Here is a 17,359-nt window from a genome sequence, read left to right as displayed (position 1 = left end):
CTTCTGCCATGAGACTCTGCCTCACCTCAGGCCTAGAACAACGAGTCTAGCTGAACATGGGCTGAAACCATGAACCCAAATAAACTTTTCTTCCTTCAAGTTTTTCTGGTCAGGGTTTTGGTCATAGCGATGAAAAGCTCATTAATACAGGAGGGGAAACTATGAGATCTGCAGCCCATCTTCCAGCCACTGTTCCCTGCCTCGGGCTAAGCCACCAGACCCCTGGGCTGAGCCATGTCTGGCCCTCTCAGGCGTTTCTCTCATTGTCAATATCAGCAGGAAGATCAAAGGGCAATCCCCACACATCTGCACCAGGTTGGGCACTTCTTGGCATCTTCTCACTGTGATTGTGCCTCTAGGCTGGCCCCTGAGTGGGTGTGAACTTGGGCTGGGTGGTCAGCCTAGGCTCCAGAATGCCCAGAGCACCCTACCATGCCCGTACCCCAGCCCATCCATTTGGGGCAACTACCTCCACATCTGGCACTCCACTGCTGTGCCCAGCCCTCTGCAGGACTCAGCTCAGTTTTACAAGGGGACAAATGGACCATTTCATTTCCCAAAATAGCTTTCCAGGAGCACTCCCAATACGGGGCCATAAAGGAAGGTTTAGAACCAAGAACTTTTAGAGGGGTTTTTATCTCTGTGAGTGTCTATTGGGTTTTATACCTCTTCAGGGCATCCATCGGCTGTGGGCAGAGTGAGAAAAGGCCTTTCATTAAATGCAGGGAAAAAGGAACAGCCAGAAATGAGTTGGACTTTTCGCTTTCTGGGTTTAAGGCAATAACAGTTAAGGAGTTTTAAAACTGTTCCTAGTGTAAAACAGAAAACAGACTGAAGGACAGCGCCCTCTGGTGGCTGATGGCGTTCTGCGTTCTAGCTAAGGTCCAATCAGAGGCCTGAAGCCCCAGGACCTTGGCCAAGGCCTTCTGAGGGACACAAGAGGCAGGGATGATGCCGTGCTGTGCAGGTCATGTCCAGGTGCCTATGTGCATGTGTGGACATGCGAACCACACAGACACGTGTGCACATGTGCATGGGGTGTGCCTGCAGTCATCCTGAGGAGCAGGTCACCCACAGGAAGCATAAAATCCTCCCTTTCCTTGGACTGCCTCCCCTGTTCCCAGGCATGGTGGCTGATTCCACCAGTGGTCCCTTGCTTGCTCTTGAATTCCACTCTTATCCCTCCCTCCTAGTGACCAGGTAGGTGCCTCTTTCAGAAAAGATGCTCAGTGGGAAGCAGGGCCACTCCTGGCACACTCAGGGCACAAATCCACTGAGCACATCCAAGGACAAACCCTCCTGACCCAGGGGATGCCAACATTCCCTGAGGCGGGTCCTGAGGCCCCTGGGCACATGTGGCTTGCTGTGTCTCAGAAAAAAAAAAAAAAAAAAAAAAAAAAAAAGGTGATCCAGAGCCAATTCACACCTCCTCCCCCAAGACACAGTCAGCCACACCCCACAGCTGGGAGACAGGCACCCAGCCAGCTCTGGGTCAGGGGAAGCAGCTACTCAGGGTGCTCAGGGAAGCCCCCAGAACCTGCCCCAGAATGTCCTCTCTGCTGCCGTCTGCAAAGTGAAGCCAAACTGTGGGCTCCAAGGTCTCAAATATAGAAGCAAGGCAGGACTTGAAGAGGCAGAACCAGGCCCAGGGGTCCAGCCAGGTTTCAGGTCCCACAGTCCCTACCTTGCAAGAGCAAGGTCGAGCAAGTGCTACTGGGAACCCAGGCTGGAGAGTTTGGACTCCAGCTCCTGTGTTACTGCATACTGAATCCAAGCCTCAGTTTCCTCATCTGTACATGGGAGACAATCAGAGATCTGTGGTAAGAGAAGACAACACACTGTATGGAAAGTTCTGGGCACCCTACCTGGCTTATGATAAACATAAACAATTGTCTTTTTTTTTTTTTTGGGGGGGGGGTACAAGGTTTGCTTAGGGCCTCACTAAATTTCTAAAGACAGCTTTGAACTTGCAATCCTCCAGCCTCAGCCTCTTGAGTCCCTGGGATTATAGGCATGTGCCACCCCACCTGGCAAACCAGTTGTCTTTTCTATCATCCTTACTTACTGACACTACATAACCCAATGTAAACAACAGCCCAGGACCCAAAGGACCCAAACTTCTCCAAGAGCCAAAGAATCTACATTTTCCTCACCAACCTGTGGGAAGAAGGGACAAAAGCACTGGCCTAAGATTGCCTCGACATCCTCCAGCCACAGGATTCAGGCAGCCTCAGAGCCTGGGCTTGCCAATCCTACCATGCTCTTTCTCTTACTCCACAGGCCCTGCAGTTGGGCTTCACTGTCAGCTAATGGTGGAGGCCAAGACAGCCAGCGCTGAGCTCACGAAACAGTTCCACGGGGACTAGGAAGGACACTGGCGTCCCCAAGTCTATTTTCATCTCAAGATGCAAAAATTCTGTAGAGACACCCTTCACTCTGCCATGAAGACAGGTCCCTGCCAGCACAACACCCACATCCACTGTGCCCCACAGCCCACATCCAGAGCACCCAGCAAACACAGGTTGTAACTTTAAAAGTATGAAAATCAGGAAACGGAACGTTGCTAATTCCCACGGCAGCATTAACTCATTCGCTTGCACATATGGGGTATTTGGATCCCAGTAGGTCTTCTATATATATAACTTATTATACAGTAGGTGCAACTTGGGAGAATTAATGTTGCTATAGGAACATTCAGATCAAGGCTGGCTTCCAGAGTGAAGAGAGAAAAAATAAGTTTTCCTCCTCAGTGTACTTCTCTGTTTTGAGTTTCAAAGAGGAAGAAGCAATGTAATCGAGTCAAATGAGGCAAGGAGGGGCTTTCCCTGGTGGCTTGGGGAAGGTGAGGATTCCTGGAAGCTGCTTCCTGGGAAGAGAAGAGCCTGAGCCAGATGCCTAAGATTGCCTGCACCTCCCCCACCCACAGGACTCACGTGGCACCAGACCTCGGGCCTGGCCAGGAGCAAGGCTCCGGGTGTCAAAGCTGGAGCACTGCCTCGGGGCTTCCTCCCCTCCCCCAACCCAAGACAAGCTGAAAGCACCCTGAACTCAGGAATGTGATGTTCCCACTTATCCAACCCCACACCCCAGGTCTTATTCCTCCAACTGTCCATCCTTCTCAGGCATAAGAAAAAGGCCAGGAGACACCAAGGGTGAGTTAGTGGTCTGCACTGGTTCATGGTTAGACACACTCCAGGGACCCATCTCTGGCTGAAGAGCCAGTCCAGGAAATGGGTTGGAAGTTTGTTTCAACTCTGGTGTGTTTAACAGCTCTCTTGTCAAGAGCAGTAACCTGTTCTACCTGTGAAGCCCCAACCTAAACCGAACTCTGTTAAAATCTGAGCATTTGGCTCACCCATTCATTTCCCCAAGTAATAAATCTGGATGTGTATTGAATCCCCCAGATGCTCAGAAATGCATACGCTTACTGACTTCTTTTGTAAAGGCAGGGGTCCTAGATCTCCTGACCTATCCTATGCTCTTCTTTGGCACATCTGGGGATCTTCACAGGCCACAGAGGCTGAGATGGTCACAGCACAGTCAAACATCCTACCCATGGCAAAGGCATGCCCACAAGACTCAACACACACCCTTTGTGGGCCAAATCACCCAGGCAGCTGAATCGGTTCCTCTTGGCAGTCTTAAAATTTGCCAGTGCACCAGACACGCAGAGATACCTCGGAACCAGTCAGTCGAAGGAGTGGATGTTAAGCCCAACAAGGCAGCAAAGCAAAGCACTTAAGAGAAAAGAAGAAAGATGAGCATCTCTATCACCGTTTTCCAACTCAACGTTCAATAGGCACCTATTTTGTGCCAGGTGCTGTGCTATGCCCAAGGAGATATGCAGAAAAATAAGACATAACATCTACCCTTAAGGTGCTCACAGTCCACCCAAAGGAGAAGGAAGGAGAAGCCACGGGAATAAATCACCAAGGACCGTGTCTTACTCTGCTCTTCCCCAGAAACCAACCCTAGAATAGGCATCTGCAAATCCCATAAAATGAACGTCAGGGTGGCAGAGGGGCAGGGACCTGCCCAAGGAGAAGTGGAAGTGTCAGCAGGATCACCGAGTGAGAGGATATTAATTCTGCACAAGGAGGCATCATCCTACACACCCACCCAGCTGATAAAAGCAGACTGACTCTCCGAGACCACCTGATGACTAAAGTCTCCCTCGCCATTAGGTATTTCAGACACGTTCCAAACGCTGCGTCAAGGAAAAGGGCCGCCGCTACCCAGCGCTGCTGTTTTGCATTTCATTTGAAGCTATGTCTACTTTTAAAAACATATATAATAGTAAAGTGGAATATCTAAACGCTTCCCGGGCCACTCTGCCTGGTGCTGCGTGCCAAACATCCTAACCACTTGGAGGGCTGAGTCCTGGAGTCGGAGGCAGGCGAGGAGGGTATTAGCATTCTCCCCCTTCCCGCCTCTCAGATCTCCCACACAGTTAAAATAAAGGTGGATTTACAGCATCCCTGAGCCAACAATTTGCCAAATTTCACATGACAGACCAGCAAGGGAGAAGACGAGTCTAATAAACTCACAGATATTGGTTATTCTCAGACGAGGGCAGGCAGGTGGTTAGGGGTTATCTGTTTGTTTAATCATCAAAAGCCTAGTGGGCCTCCTGTGCATGGCCCAGGGAGAACCTTCTTTTAGAGTTTCCAGGTCCCTCTGAGCATCCGACACATTCTCTCTCTTGCTCCGTGGCAGAAATTTTTCTTTGTTCCTTTCTCTCACTTTAACTCAAGGGTGGTGTTTTTAATTCTGTCTGTGGCATGATTTTGAAATTAAGCAGTTTGTGCACAGACAGCTGGTGTTACAACTGGCCTATTCCCTTCCGCCCCCGCAAAGAGCCAACTCAGTGGGTGCCCAGCCCGGGAGGCACTCACTCACATTCCCAACACCCACCTTCCTCCACCCTGACGTGCTTTGGAGGGGGGGGGTGCTGCCAAAGCATGTGGGGGTGCTGTGCAGCTGAGATGGAAAGAGCCCTGGGAACACCCCGGGATGGGACAGGAAACACCCATTAAACACAATCTTCCATTTTCCAATGCACTTTTCAGGAACCCAGTCCAGGACCAGACCCGTCTTCACGCCACTCCCAGGATGGGACCCAGGCTCCAGCTGAGTACCCACATCTCTACGGGGCCTATGTGTCCCAGGATATTACAAATGAGAATCCTGAGCACCTGGTAGGCTTGGAAAGCCCTGTTTCTCCTATTCTATTCTCTTGTCCTTTTGTGTCCCCACACCCCAAAGACGGCTACTAGCCTGACAATCCTATTCCAAAGAATGAGTATTTCCAGAATTTTTTTGCTCAACCCAAGGTGTGAAGAAATAGTTCTTAGACACAGAAGCAAATTTGGAAAGGCAACCCCACAAAAATATGCTTTATGACAATAACCACGTGCACTTTGGGGTCTCATCCATGCCCATTTGCCAGCTGCAGCCGGTCACCCTCTCCCACTCCCCACATCCCCACCCCATGCCATCATCAAACTCCTATACAAAAATCCTGCTAGTTTTAGTCAGTAACAGAAGTGGGCCCCATCCCTGACAACTAAACCCCTATACCTCAGGCCCCTGGCAGTCCTTCATATTATCTAACTTATATTTTGTGGTTCTATAGTCATTTTTTTCCCTTGAGGCAATTGTATCTCCCTAATTTAGACCATTTTTTTTAAACTAAGCACATTTTACATATCCTAGATGTAAAGTTTTGGAAACGATTTTTTTTTTTAAGGAAAGAGTATTCTAGATCTCAAACTGCAAATAAATCAGCCGCTAATCTAGATATCTAACTTCTTTATTCACATGAATGAAGAGTTGAAATTTCTGTATAATAGTAAGTATGACATCATTCGTTGCAAAGTTCAATAAATGGTTTGTGAGGCCCTTCATCCAATATAGTTTTGTTGGCTCCCGTTAATCTCAGGATAATGCTTCGACGCCCAGCAAAACCCCCAGGGCATTCCTGCTGGGTCTGTCCCTCCTATCAGCCCTCTCTGCCCACATCCCCAGATGCTGGCTTTCCCACCCCTCAGTCATGCCAAGTTCTCTTCCTTCCTTGGGTGGCTTTTGTCCCAATCCCCTTTTTCTGTTTGGCCAACTCTTCCTTCTTCTCATTCAGCATCAATGATGCTCCAGGTAAGAAGCCTTTTCAGACTCTGCTACAGTCTGCATCTTCCATGTCCCCCAAAGGCCCAGATGTTGAAGTTTGGGTCCCCAGGTTGGTGCTATTAAAAAATGGTGGAACCTTTAAGAGGGAGGACCTAGAGGGAGGAAGTAAGCTCATTGGGGGCGAGTTCTTGAAGAGGATATTGAGACCCCATTCTCTTCTCTCTTTCTCATCCCAGCATGAGGTATATGGCTTTGCCTTGTGCAACTACCATGTGGTGCTTCACCATGGGCCCATAAGCAACAGGGCCAACCAGTCATGGACAGAAACCTCCAAATCTGTAGCCAAAACAAACCTTTTCTCTTTATAAGCTGATTATTGAAGGTATTTGCTACAGTAACAGAAAGCTGACTAACATAGACTATTACACCCTCAGAAAACCTACGCTCTTTACCTTGAGAGCATTTTTCACCAACTACGTGATTACTTGTGAAATTATATTTTTACTTATGAAACTCCTCAGCGGCAAGAACTATACATTGTTCTCACCGTGTTCTCTCTCACCTTAAATAACTCTTTCTTATTCAGTAGTTCCTTAAGAAATACATATTTTAATGGAGTTTGGATTCTCATTATTAAGTCATACACACAATCAGGCTTAAAAGTAAAGTGGAGGAAATTGACAAATTGGACCACATCAAAATGAAAATTTTTTTCTTAGCAAAAACCCTATAAAGATTTTTTTTTAAAGTGGGTGGGGGGAGCAAGTTATGAATTAAAAGAAAATAGTTACAAACCACATTGCTAACAAAAGGCTAACATCTAGAATATATTTTAAAATTCCTCAACAGTTAAAAGAAAACAAACCAATTTAAAAATGGGCATTTAAAAAACATACAGATTCCTCATGGACAAGGATCTACAAATGACAAATAATTACACTAAGAGTAAAGGAGATGTGCATAGGCTTTGAAAAGTCCACATCTTTATATCCCAAGGTTGTACTTCCACCAATTTCTCCGAAGGAAATAGAAATGTGCAAAAAGATTTCAGGATCCAGAAAGTCAACGGCAGCATTATTTACTTACAATATTGAGCCCTCTGAATCTCCAACTGAAAGACAATTGGGTGAGTAAATTGTGCTTTCATCCAAAAATACCTAGAAGTTAAACCCATCGGGGCAAGGATTTTTGTTTGGGCACCAGTGAATCCCAAATGCCTAGAACGAGCTTCAATAAATATTATCAGATCGATTCGAACTGAATGATCCAACACTGGTCACCACAAGAAAATTGTGACATGGAACATGTTCACAATTCAGTGGGGGAATGGATTGGGGGGGTGGGCAGGAACAGATTATAAAATTATACATACATTATAACCAGATTTTTTTAAGGAAAATAAATTGTTGCCTATTAAAGACTTAAGCAAAATAAACCAAGACATTAGCAATGGCTATCTCTAGGAAATGGAATCTTAGGGGATTTCATTTCCTTCTTCATTTCCTCTGTGTGTGTGTGTTCTATGTATTTCAAATTCTATATATAAAAAGCTTTTACTCCTTTTCAAAGAGAAAACAAGACAGTGGTGTTTTGAATTGACATGTAATAATTGTTCATGTGTACAAGAACTAACGTGATATCTCAATGCATGTATATGTTATGTAATGATCAAATCAAGATAATTAGCATAGCATCACTTCAAACATTTATCATTTGGGGGGTTTTATTTGGAGGCTTTTTTTTAATTGAACCATACAAATCATACCAAACAGTGATATTTTTAAAGTATCCTGGAATCCAAGCAGAGTTATAATGATTTCTGGAGTATAAAATGATTTCCAGGAGAAGCTCCCGCCCTCTGGCCACCAGCCCCTTGCAGCAAGTAGACAGAGTCTCATTCCCACAGCACCTTCAGGGTCTCTCACATAAGCCCAACACTACTTGTACTGTTGTTTACGTGATATTTCTCTTTAAGTCGAGTCTTTTTATTTAAAGAAATTTATTTAGAAGGAATCTTTATCACGACCATAAAGGGAAATCAGTATCATTTGTCATAAATAAAATGAAACTATACAGTAAATTCCATTTTCTTAAAGTGGCATTATTTAGCTCTAGCTGAATCTGGTTGTATGAAGAAGGTTCTGAAGCTGGGGCTTATTTTAATAAAAAGAGGTTGGCAAATGCAAGGAGACAGCTGTTAAAGACCTCTTGGCACCAAATAAGCCTTTCCTCTGACATAATCGGAAAGCCTGAGAGTGGACCGAAAGAGGAATGACATTTGACTTAATGTCACTGATGGCCAAGTCCCAGGAGCGCGCACCCACAAGCATTTCTGGGATCACCAGGGGGATGCATTTCAGGCTCTGGAGCGCACTGGAAATCCAGGGTGAGCATAAATGAAGCCCAGGTTTGGGACTGTCCAGAGGTAAGCAGTGGAAGACCAGAGGCTGAGAAGGGACCCTAACCTTCATCAAACCCAAACGACTCCACAGGTCACTATTAGACCTTGGAGAGTGTCTTCTCCTGCCCTAGGGAGGAGTCTTAGTGGGGGAAGTGGGAGAGCTCTCATCATTCTCCAGACCAGAAAAAAAAAAAGTGTGAGATGTACAATCCTAGAATGCTGGACAGGAAGATCTGGGGTGAATGATTTGCAATCATGTTTGCTAGTTACAGAACTAGGAAAAATGATCCTCTTCTGCCTAGAGCATTATCAAGCAAACGGCAGCGGCTCCATTAGCACTGGAAGCATCCATATGAAATTATGGAACTTGTGATAGCTTTGTCTGGGAAAGTGTTCATTTCTGATCGGAAGTTCTATTACCCATGAATTTAATTCTAAACAGTGTTACCAACAGACCCAAATGATTTACATTTTAAGCAATCTTCTTTCATTATCTCATACCTTGTTGAGTAGCAAAAGATGGATTTTTATGGGCTTCAATGATGAGAATTGATTAATGCCCCTAAATGTGAGTCTCTCCCTACTCCAGTCACTCTGGCACGGGGTCCCATCCCTCAGCCTTGCTTCAGTGGGCACATGTGAGAGCTGACATCAAAGAAAGGGCAGGCAGACAGAACAGTCCAAAATTTTCTTAAGTTGGACCTAACCAGGGTGAATGTTTCCAGTTAGGTCATTGAACATCATTTGGTACCTAATATTCTCTTTCATTCAGGGAGAGAAAGAGATGGTGGGGGGAGTGGGGAAAGAAAAAGAGAGCAGTTATCCAACTTTGCCATAATAATATCAAAGACCAATGCAAAAACTTGAAAATGTATGAGAGAAACAACTTGCTTTTAACCTTCTAGGATGGGGCAGAAGGCAGGGGTGGGGGCAGAGACATTGATCCCCATACAGAAGCAAATCTTATATCCACATGGTGCTTTAAGGAGCCATCTCAAAGATGACTTAGGTGAGGCAAATTACATCTCTCATTTGCTTTATATCGGCTCTTTCTTTCCAGAGGGTCAACCAGTCCAGAAATACCATAAGATAAGGCTGTCAAATGGACTTCCAGGAGAATTCTTTTCTGGAAACCCGTCCACACAGAAGAATCAGAGAAGATCTTCCTCCAGAGGCTGGGGATCTTCTCCAGTCTCCAATAGTTAGTCCTTCTCCACCTACAGTCAGCAGATGGCACCTCTGTTTGAGTACCATGGCTTGGATGAGCCCTTTCCCTGGAACTGATGGGTTAGAGCTGGTCCTGGGGCATCCCTGTAGCTTAAGCCTCCATTCAAACATCCAAAAGTTAAAGAAGGAAACAAAATAAAATGCAAGTAACTCAAGAGCCCAGGTATGAAATTTGGAGAAAAGACACAAAGAGCCCCAGATAAATCATCTTTGCAGTATCAGGTGTCCTGCTGTCCTTTAGGACCTTGTGGCTAGGGAAGCCTTGAAGGCCCTACGGGGAAATAACCATCGGCAAGTCCAGGAACCAAACAGCAAATTGAGCTGCAGAAAGGAAACTGGCCCCCACCCAGGGAAGGGGGGTCATGTCCTTGATGCAGGGCTCAGGGTTATCTTGAAGGCCCTTAGAATGCTTCCCTCTCCCCCTCTGGCTCATGGTATCTTTAGAATCAAGGCTACAAACTGCATGAATAGCGAGTAATTCAATTAACTCTATAGTCTGTGATGAAAAAAAGGGCCATTTTGCTAGCTCTAGTGGAGCACTAGTTTAACCCTGGTGCTCAGGAAATTCCCAGGCCAGACAGCATATTAAACCAGCTCTTCAACTTAAGAACAATTACTGTCATTTATCAGCCTGAATAGCAATAATGCACAAATCGACAGCTTTCAGGAGGCAAAAAGCTAGCTAGGTGTAATGATATGCAAAGCCACAGCACTCCACATTTTGAACTGTCTTCACCCCATCAATACATCTCCCACTACCTACAATTTATCAATACAAATGTGGTGCCCAATGAAGGCAAGACCAAGAAGATAAATATGAACGGAGTGAGGGGAAAAAAGGCTCAGGAATGTTTGAATTTTAAAATGATGAAGTACAGATCATATTCTTAAAGCATTTTACATGCAATGACCCGATCACATCAAGTTCTCTTTGGAAAGAGGAAACCAAATAAGGGGATTTTTCTACCCCAAGGTTGCAGGCAGACGCGGGTCTTATTTATTTTCCTGTTCCCAGACCATGTCTTTCGTAAGAGTATGTGTTCATTAGGGCTTTAATAAAAGCAATAATGATCATGCTAATCATAGTGAGGGATTTGCATGCAGCCTTTTTTCCTAATTACTTTCTCATCTATTATTTCATTTTAATTTCATCATATCTGCAAGAGGTAAGAAGACAAATGTTATTATACCCATTTTGAATGAAGGAGAAACTGAGGCATGCTGTGATTGAGATACCCTCCACCTCTGTAGGGCACTGGAAGAATAAACGCTCGACTCTAATTCCAGACTCCCACTATACTCCTCCAAGATCACAAAACAAAGGCTGCCCAGAAGTGCTCAAGATGGAAATAAGAGAGGCACAGGTGCAGGGATTGGGAGAGGTAGAAGAGACGTGGTGGAGGAGTGTGAGGCAGGGACAGATGGAATTTCACACTTCACAACCAGAGGGGTGAAATTTTGAGTCTGCAACACACATTGATGGCACCCCTACTGTGTGCCAAATGCTGGGAGAGGTGAAGACAAGGTTAGCCCAGACCCAGGAGTGGCTCAGAGTTTTGGTCCTTCCTCCCCCGCCCCTCCCCATCACACACTGCCAAGATGCTGAGCAGCAGCACTTGGCCTGATAGAATAAATTTACTTTATGTGGAGGGAAGCCAGGGAGGGTGGTATCCAAGGTAGAAAACATCCCTGCAAAGACAACAGCGATGGGGTCTCCCGGGAGCTCTTGATACAAGTCAGGCAAACAAGGACCTCACTGCCTAGGGGGATTCTGGGGATTGTTTACCACTGGAGTCGTTTTTACTCTTCACCTTCACATGATTTCCGCAGACCTATTCAAGTCCTCCCTGGGAGCTGCATCCCTGGTGCTCATCATCTCAGCTCCAGAATTCTGCAATGGCCTCCCAGTCTGGGGCAGACTGCAAACTCAAGTCCTCCCTAGAAGTCGTATTTTCAACCTAATTTAAAGGGAAAACAGTGATGGGTCTAAAACAGAATGAGCTTCATCTACTTGTCCATTTGTTTGAAAGATTAGCCCCCCACCCCCATTCTTCTTCTCTTTATTTTTTAAAGTAACACCTATCTAATGTCAAAATCACACGAGCACACACACAAAAAAAATAAGATGCTCACATCTTACAAAAGCCCTGAGATAATCATTTGGTGAAATGACATTCTGTCTTAATTTTTAAATGGGTGGAGGAAAGCCCTGAACAGATTCTCATTTTCTGACATCAAATAAGAATGTGGGTGCATTTCCCTCCATTTATAAGAAATTACACCTTGCTCTTACTATTAAATTAGAATATCCTATCCTCTTCTCTGAAATTGGCTGCTTTACAATAAATACAGAAATCAAAGAGGCATGGAATCCAGACGCCAATTGGCAGACAACGCTACGAAATAGGCACCAGGACACGGGCGTGCGGAAGTGTTACAACCTGTTCCAATCTGCTCCCTGTTCTCCCCCATAACAAAAGAGGAAGAGAGTCCAAACCCTCCTACGCATGCACGCCTGCGTATACACACACACACACACACACACACAGACACACACACACACACACACAGAGCAAAGTTTTGGAGGTTTAAATAGAGCTAAAGCTGCTAAGAGCCACCCAACTGATCAGGACATGGGATCTCACTCTTACCGCTGAGCCGCAATATTTGCCACATCTTGCCAGCAGAAGATGGTGTGAACTTGCCACACGACTGCTGAGAAGTTTGGAAAAGCCTGGGGGGTTGCCAGTATTGTTATTGTCGTCATCACCATCATTAACATCAAGCCAGAGAAATTTTCCAAGCACTTGAGCTATTAGGATTTTTCTCAACAGCCACAGGAGGGTGGCCTTTAGAATTAACTCCATCATTCGTGTAATGGAATAGATCTGGAGATACAGGTGAGGCAGAGAATAGGTGGGTATAGCAATTAGGGCACTTTGGGTGGCAAACAACAGAAAAATCCAACTTAAAAAGACTTGAAGCAAAAGAGGATGTATTGAGTCACATAAGTGAAAGGTTCAAAGGGCCAGTTGGATTTGGGCAGAAATGAATCTGAAACCTCCCACTCCTAACCACCTACTCTGCTTCCCCCAGAAAACCCTCCTCCCAACACAACACTCAGACCCACAGAAAGAGAATCCTGAGTGGCCCTGCGCTTCGATTTGAGTCCTGTGCACAGGCCTGAACCAATCACTGCAGTCAGAGGCATAGAGTACACTGATTGGCTGAGACTGGGTCACATGCCCTTCCCCAAACTAAGAGCACAAAGGCTTTACCAAAGCATATGGGCAGAGACCAGCAATGTGTGAACTCCACCCAGGCAGATTTGGAAGAGCGGATTTGGGGTGGTAAAATGCAACAGATATCCACTTCAGAAAATCATGAGACCCAATCTTGAGTTGAACCCAAAGTCTTCTGTTCCACTGGCTAAGCTACTATTCTCCAAGTTCCCTCATAGTTTGACAATATCGCCACTTCCTGTGTTGAATGCCCTGTATATTTCCACTCTAGACTTCATATCATCCTTGTGTCATCAGAATCTGATGGATTCACAAAAATGATTCCTGGAGATGAGTTTTCCATCTACTAGTATCCAGGATTTTAATAGCTGCCACTCTTGAGTTTTAAAGCACAGACCAGAAGATAAGCACTCCCTAGCCATTAGAGCAATGAGATGAATTGTAGGACCACAGCACATGTCCTTTCTATGATTTTTAAACTTTTGATTAAGATCACAAAGCAGACTAGGTAATTGCTTTCTAAAAGACAACAGAGCTGCATCAACATTTTTTAAGAAAATTATTTTTTATTATGTTCTTTCTTCTCTTCATTAAACTCTGTTATTCTATTAAAATATATGGGCAAATATGCAAGTCATAACCGTATATACCTCAATTCACTACCTCAAAGTAATACATTCAAGAACTACTATTAAGGTCGAGAAATAGAACATTTCATTTACTCCTCTTATGTCACTTGCCAATAGGTACCCTCTCCCTTCCAACCAAAGGTAACTACCGTCCTGACTCCTAACAACATAATTCAATCTTTCCTATTCAGTGGACATTTTATATAAATGGAGTTTTACAGTATGGATCCTTTCTTTCAAGTCACCCAAGTTGTTATATACCAAGTTGCAATATAGCTCATTCATTTTACTTGCTGTTTGATAACCCCTTATTCTGCAATCTATGTATCCAATCTGTTCATGATGATCATTTGGATTATTGTTGAAAACATTCTGGTACATAATTCTATCGGGTTTATATATCTAAGAGGGGAACCGTTAGGTCCCATGTCACATTGAGTGGACAAAGACAAACAGTCTTCTAAAAGGATACACCCATTTATGCTCCCACCAGCAGTGACAAATTCCTGAATACTGTTGACCACCAGTTAATACTGCCTTGGTCAATTCTGTTTCATTTGGACTCAAGTAAAGGAGACCATGCATAACCAGAAGCCAGTTTAAATCCTGGCTTCCCCCTCACTAACTGTGAGTGTTTCTTTGGAGAATTTCACTTAGCCTCAGATCCCTGACCTGTGAAGGACCCATAACCAGAATGTTCTTCTAAGAATTGGAATTGAAATTGGATTTTACATTCAAGAACCAGATGCCCATGTTAGAGATTAGAAAAAAAATCGTGTGTCCCTTTGGCCAAAATTACAATCACTTAGTGATTAAGATGGAATTCTCCCAGCAACATGAGAAGTACAAACAATAACGAGTTAGAAAGACCTGGGCTACTGTATTACTTTTGAGGAGTCACTTAATCTTTTTGATTCTCAGTTTTTTCATCTGTGAAATGAGGATAGTAAAACTCCCCAGAGAAAGACATAATGTTTCAGAAAAGTGGGGGACAGGGAGTGACAGCCATACTGAGAGACAGAGTGTGTGTGTCAAGCATCCATTTCAATTCAAGGAATGCAAGTGCCCAGATAATGATGGCCATCATTAGGAAAGATCTAGAAAATGTGGCAAGGCATCTGCCACGAATTTGCTTCATTTATAGTCTTCTTTTATAATGAAGTTTGGTTAAATGCAAAATTATCAATTAATAAAATTTGGCTTTTATGTCTCAAGATCACCTTTTGTTTTGTTTTGTTTTCTGCCTATTTCAATAATTCAGGGGTTTGGTATACCCAGAATCTGTTATTTGTCCCATTAAGAAAAGTTTGCATGCACAGTGGCACATGCCTGTAATCCAGCAGCTCAGGAGGCTGAGGCAGGAGGATTGAGAGTTCAAACCTAGCCTCAGCAAAAGCAAAGCACTGGGTTGGGGTTTTGGCTCAATGGTAGAGCACTTGCCTGGCATGTGTAAGGCACTAGGTTCAATTCTCAGAACCACATATAAATAAATAAAATGAAGTTGATTGACAATTAAAATTTTTTTAAAAAAACCAGCAAGGCACTAAGCAACTCAGTGAGACCCTGTCTCTAAATAAAATACAAAATAGGGCTGGGGATGTGGCTCAGTGGTCAAGTGCCCCTGAGTTCAATCCCAGTACCAAAGAAAAAGAAAAGTTTGCCATTAGGAAATATTAAGTGTCAGCATTTGATAAGACAGTCCCAGAACATCAGAACTAGAAAGGACCTCAGAGAATACAACTCATTCAATTCACTTTACAGGTGGAGAAACTGAGGTCAGAAGTCCAAAGTATCACTGCTGGTTAGTGGCATAACTAGGGTAGGGGGCGCTCAGCTCTCTTGATATCCAGCCCAGGGTTCGTTCTTAGTAGCTTAGTATAAATGTTCATCTGCATCTCCAATTGTAGGAAAAAGAGTTGGTTCTTTATTAAAGGCCTTTCAAGTATCTGAGAAATAGTTAAATCACATCTAATCTACCCATAAATTAAGTCATGCTAAAATTTAAAGCACAGACATAGACAGAAAACATCAGCATTTACATTTTAAATAACATCTTCTCTTTTAAAAATCAGAGAACTTCTGCTTCCAGCTATGACAGAATAACTGCCATGAGACTTGCCCTCCTGCCAAAAACAACTATAAAACTAGACAAATATACGAGGCAACTGTTTTCAGACATGGAACAACAGAGAGAGTACAGGACTGTAATTTTGAGAAGAGGCATACACATGAGGTGAAACCCATTATTTCCCTGAGCAGCCTTTTCTGCACAAGAATGGGGAATACCGCTGGAAGTGGTGGTGCCCACCTGTACTCCAAACCACTTGGGAGGCTGAGGCAGGAGGATCACAAGTTGGAGGCCAGCCTCAGCAATTTAGCAAGGTCTTAAGCAACATAAGAAGACCTTGTCTCAAAATTTATAAAAAGAAGAAGGAGGAAGAGAAGGAATAAGACTGAGGATGTAGCTCAGTAAAGCACTTCTGGGTTCAATCCCAAGTATCTAAGGAAATAAATAAGAAAGAATGGGGAGTCCAAATGGAGCAGGAGTTACAGTAAACTAAGACGGTAGAGATTAGAATAAGAAGGGTCACCAAGAGAGATCCTAGAAATCTAATTGAGAACTAGCCTTGGGACCTTGGTTGAGGGCCAGGATGTACATGCTTGTACACAATGAGATTCCAGGAAGCCTAGCAGATGTCTTTTGCAGTGGAACGGTGAATGATATGGTAAAACCAGAGGTTATGTATTGATGGAAAACATTGAAGTTTTTGGCAAAGACAAGGTAGAGAAAGTTCACTGAGTGACCCAAGCCTCCGGGTGAGATCTCGACAAAACCATGTGTTTGGGTTTCTTAAAAAAATTAATCCACAGTGAAGGTAACACCATAAAAGCTAAGATTGAAATTAAAATAGATCCTAATGCCATAATAGGACAGAAAAGATCCATCATGCATGAGTGAGGCACTGGGTTCGATCCTCAGCACCACATAAAAATAAAATAAAGGTATTGTATCCACCTACAACTAAAAAATAAGTACTAAAAAAAGTAATAATAATGTTACTGCCTGATAGAACAAACATTAAAACTCTCTAAAGTAAAAATGACGTGTGGGCTGGGGATGTGGCTCAAGCGGTAGCGCGCTCGCCTGACATGCGTGCGGCCCGGGTTCGACCCTCAGCACCACATACAAACAAAGATGTTGTGTCCACCAATAACTAAAAAATAAATATTAAAGTAAAAATGACGTAATTTGGAATCCCCACAGTTTCTCATTCATGCTGTCTACTATATTCTCAGAAAGTACTGGACATGAAAAGACACATCAAAATATGACCCATAATTTTTTTAAAAAAGCACTCAATAGAAACTGATCCCATGATTATGCATACATACTGGGGATGGAACCCTCCAGAACATAGCACATGCTAAGTAAACCTTCTACCACTGAGCTACATCCCCAGCTCTAATACATCACTTGCTTCAACAAGTCAACATGAAATCAATAAATATAGAGAATATTTGAAGACTATTATCAATGAGTGTATCCTAATTGATATTTTTAAAACACTGTACCCAACTACTATAAAATGTACTTTGTTTTCTAAGGCAACTGAAATATTCATCAAGATAAAACATATTTTTGCATCAAAAATCATATTTTTGCATCAAATCTCAAAAAATTCAAAATACTTTAATTTTAAAGAGTATGTTCTTTGACCACAATAAAAAAATGT

This window comes from Spermophilus citellus, assembly GCF_964194105.1.
Source record: "Spermophilus citellus genome assembly, chromosome: 18".
Taxonomy (NCBI): domain Eukaryota; kingdom Metazoa; phylum Chordata; class Mammalia; order Rodentia; family Sciuridae; genus Spermophilus; species Spermophilus citellus.
The sequence above is the reverse complement of the archived record's forward strand: the minus strand, read 5'-3'. Positions refer to the sequence as shown.